This window comes from Notamacropus eugenii, chromosome X (genome assembly GCF_028372415.1).
Source record: "Notamacropus eugenii isolate mMacEug1 chromosome X, mMacEug1.pri_v2, whole genome shotgun sequence".
In the NCBI taxonomy this organism is placed as follows: Eukaryota; Metazoa; Chordata; class Mammalia; order Diprotodontia; family Macropodidae; genus Notamacropus; species Notamacropus eugenii.
This window is the reverse complement of record NC_092879.1, coordinates 55,563,962-55,584,440: the sequence shown is the minus strand read 5'-3', so window position 1 is coordinate 55,584,440 and position 20,479 is coordinate 55,563,962. Positions and strand designations below refer to the sequence as shown.

General features: G+C 41.4%; 1 protein-coding gene across 1 annotated transcript in view; it reads left to right on the top strand.

Moving 5' to 3' along the window:
• GPC3 (glypican 3) overlaps window positions 1-20,479 on the top strand; it is a 719,980-nt gene that overhangs the window by 384,554 nt on the left and 314,947 nt on the right. The window lies entirely within an intron of this gene.

The following is a 20,479-nucleotide window of genomic DNA, read 5'->3' as shown; positions in this document are numbered from 1 at the left end:
GTTTTGATAATTGCTGCTTTATAGTAGAGTTTGAGGTCTGGTAGCGCTAGGCCACCTTCCCAAGCATTTCTTTTCATTAGTCCCTTTGATATTCTGGACCTTTTGTTTTTCCAAATGAATTTTGATATTATTTTATCCAGCTCTAGAAAGTAATTGTCTGATAGTTTAATTGGTATGGCACTAAATAAGTATATTAATTTGGGTAGAATTGTCATTTTTATTATATTAGCACGGCCTACCCATGAGCAACTAATGTTTTTCCACTTACTTAAATCTGACTTTATTTGTGCAAAAAGTGTCTTGTAATTGTGTTCATATAATCCCTGGGTTTGTTTTGGCAGGTAGACTCCTAAGTATTTTATACTGTCTACCCTAGCTTTAAATGGGATTTCTCTTTCTATCTCTTGCTGTTGGACTTTGTTGCTAATATATAGGAACGCAGAAGATTTGTGTGGGTTTATTTTGTAACCTGCAACTTTGCCAAAGTTGTTTATTAATTCAAGTAATTTTTTACTTGAATCTCTGGGATTCTCTAGGTAAATCATCATATCATCTGCAAAGAGTGATAACTTAGTTTCTTCTTTGGCTATTCTTATTCCTTGAATATCTTTATCTTGTCTAATTGCTACAGCTAACATTTCTAGTACCATATTGAATAATAGTGGTGATAATGGACAACCTTGTTTCACCCCTGATCTTATTGGGAATGCATCTAGCTTATCCCCATTGCATATAATGCTTGCTGAAGGTTTTAGATAGATACTGCTTATTATTTTATGGAAAGTTCCCTTTATTCCTACGTTCTCCAACGTTTTTAGTAGGAATGGATGTTGTATTTTGTCAAAAGCTTTTTCTGCATCTATTGAGATAATCATGTGGTTTTTGTTAGCTTTGTTGTTGATGTGATCGACAATGCTAATAGTTTTCCTAATATTGAACCAGCCCTGTAGTCCTGGTATGAATCCTACCTGATCATAATGTATTAATCTCGTGATAAGATGCTGTATTCGTTTTGCTAAAATCTTATTTAAAATTTTTGCATCTATATTCATTAGGGAAATTGGTCTATAATTTTCTTTCTCTGTTTTGTCTCTTCCTGGTTTGGGTATCAAAACCATATTTGTATCATAGAAAGAATTTGGGAGGACTCCTTCTTCCCCAATTTTCAAAAATAGTGTATGTAGTATTGGAATTAACTGTTCTTTAAATGTTTGATAGAATTCACTTGTGAATCCATCTTGCCCTGGAGATTTTTTCCTAGGGAGTTCATTGATGGCTTGTTCAATTTCTTTTTCTGAGATGGGGTTGTTTAAGTATTCAATTTCCTCTTCTGTTAATCTGGGCAATTTGTATTTTTTAAAATATTCATCCATCTCGTTTAGATTATCGAATTTGTGGGCATTAAGTTGGGCAAAGTAGTTTCTAATTATTGTTTTAATTTCCTCCTCATTGGAGGTGAGTTCACCCCTTTCATTTTTAATATTAGTAATTTGGTTTTCTTCTTTCTTTTTTTTAATCAGATTGACCAAAGGTTTATCAATTTTATTAGTTTTTTCATAAAACCAACTATTCGTTTTATTTATTAATTCAATAGTTTTCTTAATTTCAATTTTATTAATCTCTCCTGGTTTTCAGTATTTCTAATTTGGTATTTACTTGGGGATTTTCAGTTTGTTCTTTTTCTAGCTTTTTCAACTGCAAGCCTAAGTCATTGATCTCCTCTTTCTCTATTTTATTTACGTAAGCATTCAAAGATATAAAACTTCCCCTAATAACTGCTTTTGCAGTATCCCATAAGTTTTGGTATGTTGTCTCACTATTGTCATTCTCTTGAATGAAATTGTTGATTGTTTCTATGATTTCTTCTTTAACCCAACCCTTCTTTAGAATTAGATTATTTAGTTTCGGATTGATTTTTTGTTTCTCTTTCTGTGGCCTTTTATTACATGTAATTTTTAATGCATTATGATCTGAAAAGGATGCATTGATTATCTCTACCTTTCTGCACTGGGATTGTGAGATTTTTATGTCCTAGTACATGGTCAATTTTTGTAAATGTTTCATGTACCGCTGAGAAAAAGGTATATTCCTTTCTATTCCCATTTCATTTTCTCCAAAGATGCATCATATCTACCTTATCCAGCGTTTTATTTACCTCCTTAACCTCTTTCTTGTTTATTTTGAGGTTGAATTTATCGAGTTCAGAGAGGGGGAGGTTGAGGTCCCCCACTAGTATAGTTTTGCTATCAATTTCTTCCTTCAACTCCCCCAACCTCTCCTCTAAGAATCTGGATGCTATACCACTTGGAGCATACATGTTTAGTAATGATATTGCTTGATTGTCTATGGTGCCTTTTAGCAGGATATAGTTTCCATCCTTATCCCTTTTGATTAGATCTATTTCTGCTTTTGCTTTGTCTGAGATTAGGATTGCTACTCCTGCCTTTCTTACATGAGCTGAAGCACAATATATTCTGCTCCATCCTTTGACCTTTATCCTATGTGTATCCCCCCGTTTCAAATGTGTTTCTTGTAAGCAGCATATTGTTGGATTATGGCTTTTAATCCATTCTGCTATCCGTCTCCGTTTTATGGGAGAGTTCATCCCATTCACATTCACAGTTATGATTACAATCTGTGTATTTCCCTCCAACCTCTTTCCCACCATTTGTGCTTTTAGCTCTCCCATCTCCCTTCCCCTCCTCAATAGTATTCACTTTTCTCCCCCTCCTCCTGCAGCCTTCCCCTCCTTCTTTTAGCCCCCCTCCCTTTTACTCCCCTTTACTCCCCTTTACTCTTATTGCTTCTTTCCTCCCTTTTAGCCACCCTCCCCTTTCTTCCCCCTTCCCCTCCTACTACCTATAGAGGTAGTTAGGATTATCTACTTAAGATTATTGTTCCCTCCTTTGAACAAATCAGATGAGAGTACCTCTCAAACAATTCTCATCTCCCTCCCCTCCTTCCCTCTACTATAGTTTTGTACTTCTTCCTGTGATATAATTTGCCATTTTCTGCTTCCCCCTTTCCACACCTCCTATTACATTCCCTTCTCATACTTAAATCATATTTTTGACATGACATCATTTACTTTATGCCCGTTCCCTCTACATATATCCCTTTTATCATAATAGCTGCACAGTTCTCAAGATTAACAGGTATCATCTTCCCTTATAGGGGGTAAACAGTTTGCCCTAATTGAGTAGCAAGTTTTTGTTTTTGTTTTTTCCCCTCTGTTTACCTTTTTATGATTCTCTGGAGACCTGCATTTGAAGATCAAATTGTCTATTGAGTTCTGGTGTTTTGGTCAGGAAGCTCTGGAAATCCCTTATTTCGTTGAATGACTTTCTCCTTGCCTGAAATGTTATGCTGAACTTTGCTGGGTAGTTGATCCTTGGTTGAAGTCCCAACTCCTTTGCCTTATGGAATATTGGGTTCCAATTCTTTCGATCTTTTAATGTAGAAGCTGCAAGGTCCTGTGTGATCCTGACTGTGTGTCCTTGATATTTGAATTGTTTCTTTCTGGCTGGTTGTAGTATTTTCTCCTTCACTTGATAGCTCTGGAATTTGGCAACTATATTTCTTGGGGTTTTGAGTTTGGGATCCCTTTCGGGAGGGGAACGGTGGATTCTTTCGATGACTATTTTGCCCTCTGAGTCTAGTACTTCTGGGCAGTTTTCCTTGATGATTTCCTGGAAGATATTATCCAGACTCTTTTCTTCATCATGGGTTTCTGGCAGGCCAATAATTCTTAAATTTTCTCTCCTGGATCTATTTTCCAGGTCAGTTGTTTTTCCAATTAAATATTTTACATTTTCTTCTGTCTTTTCATTCTTTAGATTTTGTTTGACTGATTCTTGTTGCCTCATTGAGTCATTAGTTTCTACTTGCCCAATTCTAATCTTCATCGTATTGTTTTCTTCAGTTAGCTTTTGCATCTCCTTTTCCATCTGACCAATTTTTCCCTTTAAGGACCTATTTTCTCCATTTAATTTTTGTACTTCTTTTTCCATTCGACCGATTTTCCCAGTTAGGTTTTGGGTTTCCTTTTCCATCTGATCAATTTTCCCAATTAGGTTTTGGGTTTCCTTTTCCGTTTGATTAACTCTTCCTTTTAGGGAATTATTCTCTCCAGTTAATTTTTGAACTTCCTTTTCCATTTCTTCAATTTTCTTTTTCAGAGTGATGTTCTCATCAGTGAATTCTTTTTTTATAATTTTAAAATCATTGGCCAGTTTTTCTTTTATATCCTTCTTCAGATGTTCCAGGTAATCTAGTTGTGCTTGCGAGAAATTCATAGTCCCATCTGAGGTTTCAGATGGAAGTACAGTCTCAGCTCTGACCTCTTTGGTGTTTGTGTGTTTTGGTCCTTATCCCCATAGAAAGATTCTATGGTTTTTTCACTTTTCGTCTGCTTTTTCCGATTCATGATGTTGGCTGAGTGTTGTAGCTTTTGGTTCTTTCAGTCAGAAGATACAGATCTTTTAAGTTGAGTTGATGTGTGTCTAGGCTAAAAGCAGGCTTTTTTTTGTTGTTGTTGTTTCCCAGATCAACCCTGGGGTTAGCTTGTTAGGTGTGTGGGAGGGGTGGTCTGGTCTCAGGAGATCTCCTCAGCTGACTTGAGGCAAAGGCAAGGTCAGGGGATGGTGATCCCAGCTTCCCTATTGTCTTCCCTTTTCCCCTGGAGGGCTGGGGCACGCCTAGAAGCTAATGCATGTTCCTGCCCCTCCTGGGGCTCGTCTCCCGGCGCTGAGGCTTGCCTGGGTCTCAGTGCGAATTTTCTCTGCCCTGGGTTGTCTGTCCCTCCAGATCGCCTCCGCCACAGTAGGAAGAATCCCTCCTTGCCACTTTTCCAGCCTCTGGTGTTATGAGACCACCCGCCCCCTTCTGCTGTTCCCGCTGATCCAGGATTAATCTGGGGAAGAATTTTATGGTTCTCTCACGGTCATCAGGGGGGAGAAGAGAGCACTTACTGATCACTCCGCCATCCCAGCTCCTGGAAGTTCAAGTAGTTAACCCACCGAAGTCCAGTCTTCAGGCTGAAGGTTTCAAGGGCTGCTGCGCTGATATCTGGCGCTCAGTGGCTCTCATCGGCTCGGCCTGTCTTATCTCCTGCTCCGCTGGTCTCGCCCGCCACTCTCGGGCCCCTCAGGTCCCCTCCACCCTGCCGCGCCGACCGCGCTGCGCTGTGCGCTGGGGTCTTACCCCCGCGGAACAGATCCCTCCCGTGGACCCTCCAGTCCAACCTGGGCTCCGAATCCGTCAAAGTCCGTCACCCACTGGATTCTTCACCTCCAAAGTCTGGTCAGACTCTCCCCCCGGAGATATCCAGAGGAGTTTTTCCAGGAGCTTAGGTGAGTAGTTGCTTTCACTCCGCCATCTTGGCTCCGCCGAAATGAATGTTGAGAATTGTTATTGCATATAACTGGGAGATAAGAAATACAGGTAATGAGGTATAGAAATCTATCTTGCCCTACAAGAAAAGAGAGAAGATGGAGATAAGGGAAGGGGGTGGGGTGTGATAGAAAGGAGCTCACGTTGAGGAAAGGGGTAATCAAAATGCAAGGTGTTATGGGGAGGGGAGAGATGGGGAGAAAAATTGGAACTCAAAATTTTGTGGAAATGAGTGTCTAAATTTAAAAATAAATAAAACTATAAAGGAAAAGAAAAAGGCAATCTTTACTTCCTCCCAGTATCAGGATCTAGAGCTAGAAGAGACCTCAGAAGTCATCCAATCCAATCCCTTTATTTCACAGAGGGAAGCACAGAAAATCATAGAAGAAAAGTGACTTGTCTAAATTCACACAAACAGTGAGTGTCAGAGGTAGGCTTTGAACCTAGGCCTTAGAAGTCCAGAGCCTGTGCTCTTTCCACTGCCCTCAACCTTTTGGATTCTCCTGTAGAGAGTAGATTTTTTTTTTGATGGGTCAAGAAGAAATTGTAGAAAGGAAAAAGGAAACTAAGACCAGGGTACTGGGGGTGGGGATTGTCATTAGATATTTTAGCTAGAAGGGGAATCATCGGATTTTGATCTGAAAGTGTCATTAATGATCACCTAACCCAGGTTCCTCACCGGAATCTAACCCAATCCCCTCATTTACTAGGTGAGGAAATCCAGGCTTCTAGACAGGAAAACGTTTGCCCGAGGCCATGTAGCTAGTCATTAGCAGAACTGGGATTCACACCCAGGTGCTCTGATTCCAAATTCAGCACTACATTCTAAAACTGTGTTGGGATTTGCTTTCCTTGGTGGCCCTGGTACCTGGGGCTCCCTCATCAGAGCTTGCCCAGGGAGAGGTGGTCAGAATGCCCTATTTGCAGGTCTGTGCCTTAGTCCCTGAGCTGTTGACATTTGACTAGAAACAAGAGTTTTCCCCTCCATACACATATTAACAGTTTCTGGTGGGGAGGTGGAGGCACTAAGCTGTGCGTTAGAAAAATGCAGACAAACAAGTTGAAGAGGATAATAGCAGTGATATGACCTGATTTCACTTAGCAAATTCAACAGCTATTCATGATGTACTACCATATGGAGAGCACTCTACTTGGAACTGAAACAAAAAACACTGGCCTTACTCTCCTAGGGAATGGGCCTAAGACATGGGCATTGAGAACGTGAATGCAAACTACTGCTGTTCATTGATCCCACAAATATTTTCAAAGCACCTGGTATGCATAGAGGCCTGTGCCTGGTGCTCGACTAGACACAAAGCGAGAAAGATAAGACCAAGTCTCTGGAAGTTCTGTGAAGCTGAGAGTCGAGTAAGGGCCTATGATGCCGGCAAAGACAACTGTAACACAGAGGATCATAACCTGATAGAATGATGGGGCTAGAAGACCCTTAGAGGCATCTGGTTCAACCCCCTCATTTTACAGCTGAGGAAACTGAGGCTCAAAGAACTTTAATGACTTACTGGCCTATGTGTACCCATTGAGTGAGTGGCAGAGTCAGAATTTGAACCCAGGTCTTTTGTCTCCAAATTTGACCGTAATTCATGAGGTGATATTTGGGAGAAGGACTGAAGAGATGAAAATGAGATCATGTGTATTTTTTCTTTACTGTGCTGGAGACATAGCTGTCATTGTTGTTTGTCCTTCATTTTTGAAGAGGACCTTTGACATCATGGGTCATATCTTGACTTGCCATGAATTGGATTTAAGTGAGGTAGAGTTGAGCGAAGTCATCAACCTCACTCTCTTTTCCTGAGTCATTAAAGTCCAGTGGCAAAACAAAAAATCAGGATGACTGGCGATGGCCCAGGGTGCAGGGGATGCCCTTGGCATGTTCCATGTATGACCAAGCTGTAAGCCCTCCAAAGCTCCTACTTTACCCACCTTCATGCCTGTTGCGATAAATTGTTTTCATTCACCCATTCCACCAGGGAAAGTCTTGACTTGCTTGGGGTAGACATCTCTCTAACTCACTGTCCAGTCTGAGGCCTCTTGGTTACCCTCCATCGAGTTTAGCTTGTCTCTCAGTTTACTGAAGTGTGGCTGCTATAAAGGCTATAGTTCCTTGGAGCCATAGGTGAGAGTTGGGTGAAGGCAGACACCAAAGGTGAATGAGCAGCCCTGAAAAGGACTCTGCAGCCCTCATACTAGAGGTGCTAGTCCTCCTCAACACCCCACACATCCCTAGGGACATAGATTTAGATGCAACACGAACCTTGGCCTCAGGGAACTTAAAGTTTACTGTAATCCAGGAAAATGATTGTGTAAAATGCTTGGTTTTCTATCTTTGCTGCTTAAATGCTTGATGAGTTGTGAGACAAGGAAGAGGAAGAGAGATACAAAGCAGTGACTCAGACTGTAAGTTTAGGAGGGGAGGTCACTTTGAGTTGGGCATGTTAGGGGAAGGCTTCAGGGATCTGGTGGCCCCTGAGCTGTTACTTTAAAGGAAGGGAGGGGCTTCAATAAATAGAGATGGAGGAGGGAGGAACAAGCATGGAGTAGACGAGTGCCAGACATGGGACACATCATGAACAAAGTATGGAGAGGGGATAAAACAGGAGAACAAGTCAATGTTGAATAGTTCAGCTGCAAGTTGTTTGGTGAAGCAGAAGATGCAGACATTGCAAGTAGGTTGATCCATACACAATTTTGCTCTTGTTACACCCTCAGTATAACATAGTGATGGTTTGGAAGGGTTGGTTGATTTGTCAATTAATCAAAATTTTCTAAAGGAAAATAAATTCAGAGTAAGGTAATTCATTTTTCCTTACTGTGTGGGTGTTTCCACAGGACACATAGCATTCTAGTTTCTCTGTTTCTCTTTCTTTGTTATTTTTTAAAAATTTATTTATTTTTAGTTTTCAACACTCATTTTCACAAGATTTTGAGTTCCAAATTTTCTCTCCATCTCTCCCCTCCTACCACCCCAAAACACCATGCATTCTGATCACTGCTTTATCCCAATCTGCCCTCCCTTCTATCACACCCTTCCCTTCCATTATCCCCATCTTCTCACTTGTAGGGCAAGATAGATTTCTATACCCCATTACCTATATTTCTTATTTTCCAGTTGCATGCAAAAACAATTCTCAACATCCGTTCCTAAAACTTTCAGTTCCAACTTCTCTCCCTTCCTCCCTCCTCACCTATCCCCACTGAGAAGGCAAGCAATTCAATATAAGCTACATATGTATAGTCTTTCAAAAGACTTCCATAATAGTCATGTTGTAGTATTTCCCTCCATTCTATCTTGCCCCCCATTCATTCTATTCTCTCTTTTGACCTTGTCCCTCCCCTAAAGTGTTTACGTCTAATTACTCCCTCCTCCCATTTGTCCTCCCTTCTATCATCCCCCACCCCATTTGTCCCCTTCTCCCCTACTTTCCTATAGTGTAAGATAGACTTTCATACCAAATTGAGTATGCATATTATTCCCTCCTTAAGCCAAATATGATGAGGGTAAGCTTCACTTTTTCCTTCTCACCTCCCCTGTTTTCCCCTTCATTGAAAAAGTTTTTTCTTGCTTCTTTTATGAGATAATTTGCCCCATTCCATTTCTCCCTTTCTCCTCCCAATATATTGCTCTCACCCCTTAATTTTAGTTTTTAGATATCATCCCTTCCTGTTTAACTCACCCTGTGTCCTCTGTCTATATGTATGTGTGTGTGTGTGTGTGTGTGTGTTTATAATCCCTCCCACTACCCAAATACTGAGAAAAGTTTCAAGAATTACAAATATCTCTCCATGTAGGAATGTAAACAGTTCTACTTTGTAAGTCCCTTATGATTTCTCTTTCCTGTTTACCTTTTTATGCTTCTCTTGATTCATGTGTTTGAAAGTCAAATTTTCTATTCAGTTCTGGTCTTTTCATCAAAAATGCTTGAAAGTTTTCTATTTCATTGAGTGAAATTTCATTTTTTTCCCCTGAAGTATTATACTCAGTTTGGCTGGGTAAGTGATTCTTGCTTTTAATCCTAGTTCCTCTGTGGGCTGTGCTCTTCTCCAAGACCGGTATGATAGACCTTTCCTGTCAGCCTTCCAGGCTGTCTTGGTCTGGAAATCTCTTTAACTCTGTTGTTTTGTGGCTTCTGCTGCTCTAGAATATATTTAGAGTCATTTTTTTACAGGTATTTTGTGGGCTGTGGTGGGAGAACTTCTACAAGTCTGTCCTTCTATTCTGCTATATTGGCTCCTTCCCCCCACCCCCATTTCCCTTTCTTGACAGGGCGCTGCTGACTGGAACTTCATTGTTCTTGTCTGAATGTGTGAAACTCACCTTGGACTTTGAGATGGTTCGAGTTAAAGGCTGGATGCAAAGACACTCGTGGGCACCATGTTGATGTGGCATGGTGGCTACTCTCTTGGCATTTCTGGGAGCTCCTTTCTTTCTCACACCCTCCATCTTCTGAACCTTCCATCTCTCTCTGAGTCACCCATATCCTGCCTTGGGATGAGGGCATTTGATTTTACTTTGTAATTGACTCCTTCTTTGCTGGCAGGCTGGGTCTGCCTCAAGTTTCTCCCTACTCTAGCTCATTTTCCGTTGAACTATCCAAATCATCTTCCCAAAGCACAGGTCTGACCACATCACCTCCCTAGTCGGTCAACTTCAATGGCTCCCTATTACTTTCAGGAACAAATAGAAAATCCTCTGTGTAACTTTTAGGTCCTTCATAATAATAATCCCACCTTACCTTTCCAGTCTTCTCATTCTTTACATTCTTCTACATTCATTCATTCAGTAAACATTTATTAAACACCTGTCAGGCACTGTGCTAAATACTAGAAGTGCACAGAGACAAAGCATCCCTACACTCCAGGAGTTCACAATCCTAGGGAAACAATATGCAGACAAATATATGCAAAACAAGCTTTATACAGGAAATAGGAGATTATTAATAGAGGGAAAGGCATTGGAAGTAAGAGGGATTGAGAAAGGTTTCCTGTAGAAGGTGGGATATTAGTTGGGACTTAAAGGAAGCCAGAGAGGTCAGGGGTAAAAGTAGAGGAAGAAGAGCATCATAGGTAGCAGGGAGGATAGCCAGAGAAAGTGCCTGGAATCAAGAGATAGAGGGTCTTGTTTGTGGAATGACCAGGAGGCCATTGTCATTGGATGGAAGAGTGCAAGTCAGGAAGTAAAGTGTAAGAGGACTGGAAAGGTGGGAGGGGGATGGATTATGAATGGCTTTGAATGGGGAACCACTGGAGTTTACTGATTAGTGAAATGACATGATTGGACCTGTGCTTCAGGAAAATCATTTCAGTGGCTAACTGGAGAATGGATTGGAGTAAGGACAGACTTGAGACAGGTAGACCCGCTAGCATGATATTTCAGTCATTAAGATGTGTGGTGATGAAGGTCTGCACCAGAGTGGTGATAGTGTCAGAGGAGAGGAGGGGGGCATGTTAGAGAAATGTTGCCAAGGTGAAATGTATGGGTCTTGGCAACAACTTGGATGTCTGGCATGAGAGAGAATGAGGAATCCAGGATGACTCCTAGGTTGTGAACCTGAGGGACTAAGAGAATAGCCATGCCCTTTATATTCTCTGACTTTCTGGGACGCTGTCCTCTTTGGCATTATTCCTACAAGACCCCCTTTCTCTGCGCATTGTTACTGACTTTCTCCCATGCCTGTCACTCTCTCCCTCGTCATCTCTGCTTCCTGGGGTGGGGAGAAGGGAATAAGCATTTTTAGTGTACTTACTATGTGCAAGGCGATGTGGTCAGTGCTTTACAGATATCACAACAATCCTTGGAAGTAGGTGTTGTTATTCCCATTTTTACAGTTGAGGAAACTAAGACTAGCAGAAGTTAAGTGATTTGCTTAAGGTCACACAGCCAGTAAGTGTCAAAGGCTAGGTTTTTAACTTGGGTTTTCCTGCCCAGAACTCAGCCAAGCTGCCTCCTGACTTCCTTTGAGTCTCAGCTAAAATTCTACTTCAAAAAAAAATTTTTTTAATGTCCTATTTTCTACAAGAAGCCTTTCCCAGGTCTCCTTAGTCAAAGTCCCTTCACTCTGAGATTATCCCCAATTTACCTTGTATGTCTTATTTGTATCACATTGTTTACATGTCAACTCTCCCTTTACCTTGTGAGCTCCTTGAGAGACCTGATTTTTTTTTACCTTCCTCTGTATTCTCAGCACTCGGTCCAGCGCTTGGAACATAGTAGACAGTTAATAAATGCTAGTTGATTGTAGCCGGTGCTTCACTGCCAAGCACTGGCTGAAACCCAGAGTCACCACTGTGCCTCCCCACCCCACAGAGAGCCCAGGAGTCCAATGGCACTCAGGGATGTTGATAAGCCCCAGAGGAGTGCAATGTTTCCTCCATGCTTTATGCTCAGCCCACATTTCCTTCCAGAGCTCAACCTGCTTTACAAATTATCCTCTGTGACATGCTGGCTAGGTGATTTGGGAGGTGAGTTTGTAGTAGGAGGTAGGGTTTGTTAAATGAAATGGCCTGATTTTAACACCAATTATCTGACTACCTGCATCGTTCCACCAATTATCTGTTAATGAGGCTGCAACCCCTCCTCCCCCCAATTCTGTTAATCTCTTTTCACCTAGAAATCTTTGCCAGTGGTAGCCAGTGGAGCAGGCAGGTCAGACTCTTTTAAATAAACAAATAATTCTGTGTGTGAGTGAATGTATGTGTATGTGTGTGTGTGGGAGGGGGAGGAGGGGAAAGGAGGGAGAGAGAAGGGGGGGAAACAGTTTAATGAGAAATATCAAGTACATGGATGTGATATTCTTATAAATTCTTAGTTCGATAAAGTATATATAAACCCAATAAAATTGGAGAATATAGCTCTTTAAAGTAATTTTTATTGATAAATATATAAATTTGTTTCCTTCATTTCCCAAGCAAAACTAGTTGAGTAAAACTAATGAATACATCAGGGCAGCAAGATGGCACTGCATTGGGTAGAGTGCTGAGCCTGAAGTCAGGAAAACTCATCTTCCTGAGTTCAAATCCTGCCTCAGACACTTCCTAGCTATGTGACCCTAGACAAGTCACTTCAGCTTGCTTGCCTCAGCTTCCTCATCTGTAAAATGATCTAGAGAAGGAAATGGCAAACTGCTCCAATATCTTTGCCAAGAAGTGGCAATGGGGTCATGGAGAGTCGTATATCACTGAGATCTAACACTCTATGCAGTATTCTACACTCAGAGTCCCATCACTTCTACAAAGAATGGAAGCAGGCACATTTTCATACCTTAACAGTAGCAGATATGAAACATACAGATATGAAACATACATGCATTCCCCAAAAAGAGGCTGGAAAAAGAATTCCCAACTAATACCTGCTGTAGACCCAGTTAGGCTTCCCATGCAGCAACAAAGAAGAGCAGAACATGAACCTGAATCTTGAGAATCCTAGACAATCCTAGGACCCTAGACTTAGAGCTGGAAAGGACTTTATAGGCCAGCTAGTCCAGAGGAGGAAACTGAGACCCCAAAAGGTTTAAGTGTCTGTCCAAGGTCACAGGAAATAAGGCTCTGAGATGAAAGATGAACCCAGATTCTCTGACTCCAGAACCAGACATTTTTTTCCCTATTGCTCTACCACCAGAAAGCTTGACTCCAGAAGACTGATATATTAAAGCCCCACCTTATGTTTCTAGTCATCAAGTCACATGCTGGTTCCCAACTACTCAACAACCATAGTCTCCCCCACCCCATTTTGTGATAGTTTCTTCCTCAATTTGGCCAATGTAATTTGCTGGAGACCATAGTTTTGAAACATGAGGCCTTGCTCATAACCAGAAAGCTGCCATTACTCCTTCCTTTCCACCTTCTGGTCATACTGTGCTGGAGGTTATAATTTCCTGAGACCTATTTTTTAGGGTGAAGCCAGGGGGAGAAGGTAACTGAGTACTCACTGTAAATTACTATATTGCCAAGGATGGCTGAGCAGGCAAGATCTTAACAGTGTGATGTGGGAAGCAGGGCAGGGAAATGGAAAGAACAGTGAACTCTAAGTCAAACCTGGTTTCGAGACTTATCTCTGATGCTTGCTCACCAGTAGGATGTTGGGTAATTCCCATCAGCCTTGTCTTTGAGCAGGAAGTGGAGTGGAATGGATTGAGCACTGTACATTGAATCAGAAGACCACGACTCCAGTCCTAGTTCAACTCCCTACTAGTAGCGAGGGTGTAGGCAAATCATTTCCCATCTCTTAGCCACAGTGTTCCAATACATAAAATGGGAATAGTGACACATGTCCAACCTACTTTACTGAGGGTTGATAAGGAGAGTATTTTGTACCCTAAAAAATAATAGAATTGTGATTTATTTTTATTATTGCCTATCTCCTAGAGTTGCTGTGAGGACCAAATGAAATCATAAGTGTAAAGTGCTTTGTAAACTGTGAAGCACTGTATAAACGTCAGTTATTATTAGAATAATAGGATCTTAGAGCTGGAAGGTCTCCCAGCCCTACCTTGGCACAGGTGCAGAGGATCAACAGAGATGCTGGCAGGTGGGAAGGTAACGAGCAGGTATAAGAGATACTGAGAGACCATAGCACTCTACACATGCTAATCTTGCTTCCCTCGATTACCAATGTTGAGCAGCTAGGTGGCGCCATAGTGCATAGCGTGCCAGTTCTAGAGTCAGGAAGACTCATTTTCCTAGTTCAAATCTGCCCCCAAATCCTTACTAGCAGTGTTACTATGGGCAAGTCACTTAGCCCTGTTTGTCTCAGTTTCCTCATGTGTAAAATGAGCTGGAGAAAGAAATGGCAAACCCTCCAGGATCTTTGCCAGGAAAACCCGTAATTGGGGTCATGTAGAGTTGGATATGACTGAACAACAATTACAACTGACCGATTCATTTGCACTCAAGTCTTCCTCTGGACAGATCTGATATGATATGGCCTCTACATTCTGGAGTCTAGACTGTCCCTACCTGTGTTTGATCTGCCAGTGTTTCTGAGCCACCTAAAAGCCGTTGGAAGAGAAATAAAGATTATCTAGTTCAGCCTCTACCAGAAACATGAATCAGTGTTCATGCAACAATACTTCTACCTAGTAATGATCTATGTAGCCTCATCACTCTCATCTCTCTAGCATTTTAAGGTTTTTACAAAATGCTTTCCTTTCCACAGACCCATGAAGTAGGGAGTATATTGCATATCTCATTTACACTGCATGCCACGTTAACAAAGCTTGAAGCGGTTTAAGTGACTTGTCCAAGATCACACAGCCTAGAAGTGAAGGAACTTGGACTGGAACGTAGGTCTCCTGACTTTAAATCCAGTGCTTTCCCCACGACATAACACTGCCTCCTCTGGGTTTGTATCCTGACATCGCCACTTCCTAGTTGTGAGATCTGCAACAATGTAGCTCTCTGAGCCCATTTTCTTATCAGTAAAATCAGGGTAATACTTTCATTATTCCTCACACAGTTGCTTTAAAGAAAGTTTCGGGGATCTGAGAAGTTAGGGGACCTGCCCAGGGCCTCCTAGGTTCCAGTATGTTCCAGAGGCAGGCCTTGAAGCCATCTTGCCTCGGAGGACAGTTCTCTAACCATTGTACACACTGCACATATGTAGTTTCTCCACCACCACTCAACTTCAACTTCTTGCCAGATGGAAATGATTCTACTGTTCTGGATGTGCAGCATTTTGCGAACTATCACACAAGTGTACAAAATGATTGATTTTTTAAAATCTTAAAAATGATTGATTTTTGTCACTGAATTAAAAGCATGAGGATTCAGACTTCTCCTCTGTTGACTCCATGAAAGCATCTTCAGGCCAGTTCTAGCAGCAGACAAGTCAGACAAGGAGGGATGGTTCAAGGAGTGGTTCATATGAACCTCTGCAGATTCCCACAGCATTTGCATTTGTTCTGCTAAGTCTTTATATTTTGAGAACTTTTCATTCCATATGGTTTGGAGGTTAGGAGTGATCAATGCAGCAATATCTACGAAATATGTTGGTTTTAATTTGGGGAGGGGTCATTGTTGTATCTGGTTGATAGTTATATCTGTGAAAATACTCAAGTTGCAGTACAGTTGATTTGTTGAATTTTTTAAAGCCCTGTATTTTAAGTATTGGAGGTGTGGCATCTGTTAGTTTTGGGAAGAATAGTGAGCTTCTGATTATAATTTTGGAAACTTAATCATGTCTTTCTAGATATGCAGTCAGCCCTAAAGTTTTGCAACCTCTAGTTATATGTTATAAAGAATCTGTGATTTTTCCAAAGTCTGAAACCATCATTCAGTCCCGACTCATTAAGAATGAGCTTTCTGTCATTTCTGGTAGCAGTGACCAAATGATGAGGATGGCTTTGTTTATCTTCTTAGTTCCTAGTGTTTTTAGTTCCTCAGTTTTTGATAATTGACTGTTGAGTGAATACAGTATTCCTGTGCCAAATGCTGGCTACAAAGAGTAGTTTTTCTTGGATTTCAGATACAATTTCTGGAATGAATTGCTTCATATAATTAATGTGATAACCAACAGTGGCAATCCCATGAACCGTAGCTCCCATTTCTATAGTGCTTCAAGGTTTACTAAGCATTTTCCTCCTGACACATTGGTGAGGTGCTTAGTGCATGTGTTGTCATCCCCATTTTGCAGAAGGGAATATTCAAGATGTGAACGTGGAAGTGATTTGCCTAAGGTTACACACAAAAGGAACATGTCAGAACTGGGATTCAAAAACACATCTCTTGACCCCAAATCCACTACACCTTCCTCTCTTTGCTGCCTTCCCTGGGGAATGTGTGAAAAGTCATAGATCTGGAGCTAAAAGGAACCTTAAGTGTTAGTTTGTCCAACCCTCTCATTTTTACAGCTGATTGAGGGCCAACGTGGTTAAATGACATCCCCATGGACACAAAGGTCTTGGTTTAAACTTGGTTCTTTGGCTCCAAATCCAGCTTGATTTCCAATATACCACACTGCCTCTGAATGCACCTGATTACTAGAAATAGCTTGTTTGTCAATAAATTCCAGTTGATCAGTGAGTTTTTGTTTTATTGGTCAACTAATTAGTGATGGGCTCCATTGGACATGCCTGGGGTGGGGGAGAAGGGGAGGTAGGTGACTGATGTATATTTCATCACCATTTCTTGCTCTCCAGATCAATCATTGACTAATTAATAGTGACAGGCTTCTTAAAGTACCAGGTTCTAAATTAGGTTTATGCCCATGGGCATGTTTTCTGCTGGGGAAAAAAACCGTTGAGACCATCTTTCCTTGCTCCTCTTAGGAAGAAAATGTCCAGAATGATCATAGGCATATAACAAGTCTGGCTTGGCCTGCCAAGTGTTTGTTCCCTTCTGTTCATCAGTATTCATTTGCCATCCTTCCATGCAGTTTGTAGAGAGCCCAGCAATCAGCTGAGTAGTGTGGCAGATTTAAATCAGTAATAAAAACCCTGGGGAAATTAGCAAGACAAAACATTAACCACAGACTAAATATTAACATATATTAGCATTTTTATTATACCTGTAGAATTGTTCGATGGACACGGTTACTACTATTAAAAAGTTTATGTTGTGTGGCATATAATTTCAATGTGTATTTTGTTTTAAGACTTTTAAGGTTTAATTACACTGAATTGCATAATGGTGTCTGGACCCCATTTCCCTTCATAATGAACTGAAGTGGACTAGTGTAGGTGGATTTGCAACCAAAGGTTGAAATTAACAACAGGTAGAGCAAGGAAGGATGTATGTAGGCAGTTTCCTAAACCAGGAAAAAAAAAGAAAAAAAAGCCTTTTGAATCTGGAGAATGAAACATATGAAAGGATCAGTGGGGGATGTTGCAAAGAGGCAGATTTCAGTTCATTAAACAGACAAAAATTCTAACAAATTAAAGCTGTCTCAAAGTGAAGTGGGCTGCTTTGATAGGTAAAGAGTTCCTTATCACTGGTGGTCTCTGAGCAGAGTGACTTTAGTCCAGCCTAAATTTATGCCAGGTGATCATTTGTTGGGAAGGCTACAAAAAGGCCTCCTGCTCAGATGGAGGTTGAACTAGATGACCCCTGAGGTCTCCAACTCTGTGATTCTGTGAAGAAAGAGTATTAATTGCTCAGACTATAATGCATGCAGTTGGAAGGGTAGCCTGTTGAATTAGCCCTTTCGTGTCATGAGCAGGTAATGTAGATGGACAGTGAACTGGACTCATAATTGAATAAGGGGAGAACAGTGGGCTGTGTGCCCTTTTGGAAATTGTGTCACACATTCAGTGATCCCAGGCTGCTCTCTGCCTCTGGAGCACATCTTTTTTAAAAACAACTGTCCCATCTGCCATAGTGATCTGAGGGATAGCTTTGGACCTGGTTTCAACTTCTGACTTGGAGTTTGTAACACTTGAGTTCAAATTCCATCTCATAAACTTACTAGTTGTGTGAGCCTGGACAAGTCACTTTACCCTTTGAGGGCCTCAATTTCCCCATCTACCACCCTTCTCCCATTTTTATTTTTTAGGAGGGGGGATGGTGAGGCAATTGGGGTTAAGTGACTTGCCTAGGGTCACACAGCTAGTAGGTGTCAAATGTCTGAGGTCGGATTTGAACTCAGGTCCTCCTGAGTCCAGGGTCCACTACTCTTCTCTGCTACCTAGCTGCCCTCATTTCTTTCTAATGTAGCATTTTATATATATGTTTAAAAAGCAGCATACATTCTCATTTTAGCCCATCAACAGCCCTGTGAGGTAGGAACTAGTTCATTATCCCCATTTTACAACTGGAAGTACAGGCTTCAGTGATTTTGTTCATGATGTTCCAGCCTGGTAAAGATCAAAGGCTTGTACTTGATGACTTCTGAGATTGCTTCCTATTCTAGATCTCCCATTTGATGAACAGGAGAAACTTAGCCATCTTCTAGTTCAGAAGTTCTTAACCTTTAATCTGTGATTTTAAAAAATCAGTAACTGTATTTCAGTATAATTGGTTCCTCTTGTTACCCTATAAATTTTATGCATTTAAAAGGTCCCCTGAGAAGGGGACCTGTAGGCTTCATCAGGCTTCCAAAGGGGGGGTCCATGGTGTTAAAAAAAAAAGTTAACCCCTGATCTAGTCCAACCCACTCATTTCTCAGGGGAAGAAACTCAGGCCAAGAAGGGTTAAGTTATGTTTCCAAGATGACACAGGTAGTGCCCTAAGTAGAGCTGGGATCAGACTCCTCTGACATTTGGTAGCTATATGACCTTGGGCAAGAGTGGTGTGCATTAAAATGAGTACTGCATTGGTTGTCAAATCCTGATTCTACTACTTATTATCTAAGTGACCTTGGACAAGTCACCCAATCTTTCTAGGTCTCAGTTTTCTCAACTGTAAAATGAGTGGATTAGACTGAATGGTCTCTTTTATCCCGTCCAGTTCTAAATCTCAAATTGTACCTTACAAACCTTCCTGGCACCTTGGGCATCAGCCTAGGCCCTACCTACTAAACCATTGATGAGTTATCATTTGCCTTGGTGGAGGGAATCCTCATATCTTTCCCCATGCTGGCAAATCACAGATCCTCTGTAATCTTCCCTCCCAAGTCAATGGCTTGCAAGGCATGGAATACTTGATCACAAGAATCAAAAGTGTGAGTGATCCAGAGAGCAGTGGAAGAAGCATGTGGGTAGGCATAGGCAGGCTGCCATAAATGTTCTTAGAATGTAGACTGGGTTAAGTCTGTTGCTATGTACTGTGTGCCAGGCATCATGCTATCCATTGGAGAGACAAATAAAGGCCACAGAATCAATCCCTTCCTTCAAGGATCTTACAGTCTAATGGGGGTGACAACATGCAGCTATGTACAAACAAGCCATGTAATCTGAAAACAATCAGTGAAGAGCAGGCACTAGCACTAAAGAGGCTAGGGAAAAGCCACTTTTAGAAGGTGGGATTTTTTTAAAAAAATAAATTATTTTTTTTTCAGTTTTCAACAATCACTTCCATAAGTCTTAAGTTTTCTCCCCCTCCCTCCCCAGATGGCCTGTGATCTTATATGGGTTCTACGCATACATCCTTATAAACCACATTTTCACATTAGTCATGTTGAATAGAAGAATTAAAAAGAATGGGAGAAACCATGAAAGAAACCAAATCAAAACTAGAAGGTGAAATTTTGGCAAATATGAAGCCAGGAGACAAAGATGAGGGAGAAAGTTCCAGGCATGAGGGACAGCCAGGAAAAGTACATGAAGCCCAGAAGTGGAATGTCCTGTTCCAGAAACAGCAAGGAGTCAGGGACATGGGAGTGTCTTGTGTAAAAAGACTGGAAAGGTAGGAAAGGGCCAGGTTATAAAGAGCTTAAAATGCCAAACAGAAGTTTTTATATTTGATGCTGTAAGTAATAAGAAGCCACTAGAAATTAGTGAGGGGCATCTAGGTGGCATAGTAAAGTGCCAAGTCTGGAGTCAAGAAGACCTGAGTTTAACCCAGCCTCAGACACTTACTAGTTAGGTGATCCTGGGTAAATCACTTCACCCTGTTTGCCTCAGTTTTCTCATCTGTAAAATGAGCTGGAGAAGGAAATGGCCAACCACTCCATTGTCTTTGCCAAGAAAACCCCACGTGAGGTCACAAAGAGTCAGGTATGACTGAAATGATTGAACAACAACAGGAATGGGGAGATGTTATGATCATACCTGAGCTTTAGAAAGATCAGCTTGACAGCAGAGTGGAGGATAGACCAGAATGGGAAGGAACTTGAGGCAGGGGGACCAATCAGCAGGCCATTGCAGCAGTCTGGGTACAAGGACCTCTGCTAGGGTGGTAATTTTGTCAGAAGAGATAAGGAGACATTTTGGAGGGATGTTGTAAAAGTAGAATAAGGTGCGTTTAGCAACTAATTATATGGGGGTCGTAGTGAGAGAGTGAAAAGGCAGGGGAGACACCTGGTTTGTATCCTTGACAGTAATAGGGAAGTTAGGAAGAAAGGAAGAGTTGCGGAGGGGAAGGAAGGCTAATCTGTTCATTTTTTCACATGTTGGGTTTGGTTTGAGATGTCCAATAGACAGGTAGAGATCTGACTCTGGAGGTTAGGGCTGGACAAATAGATGGGACTATTGCCTCTATA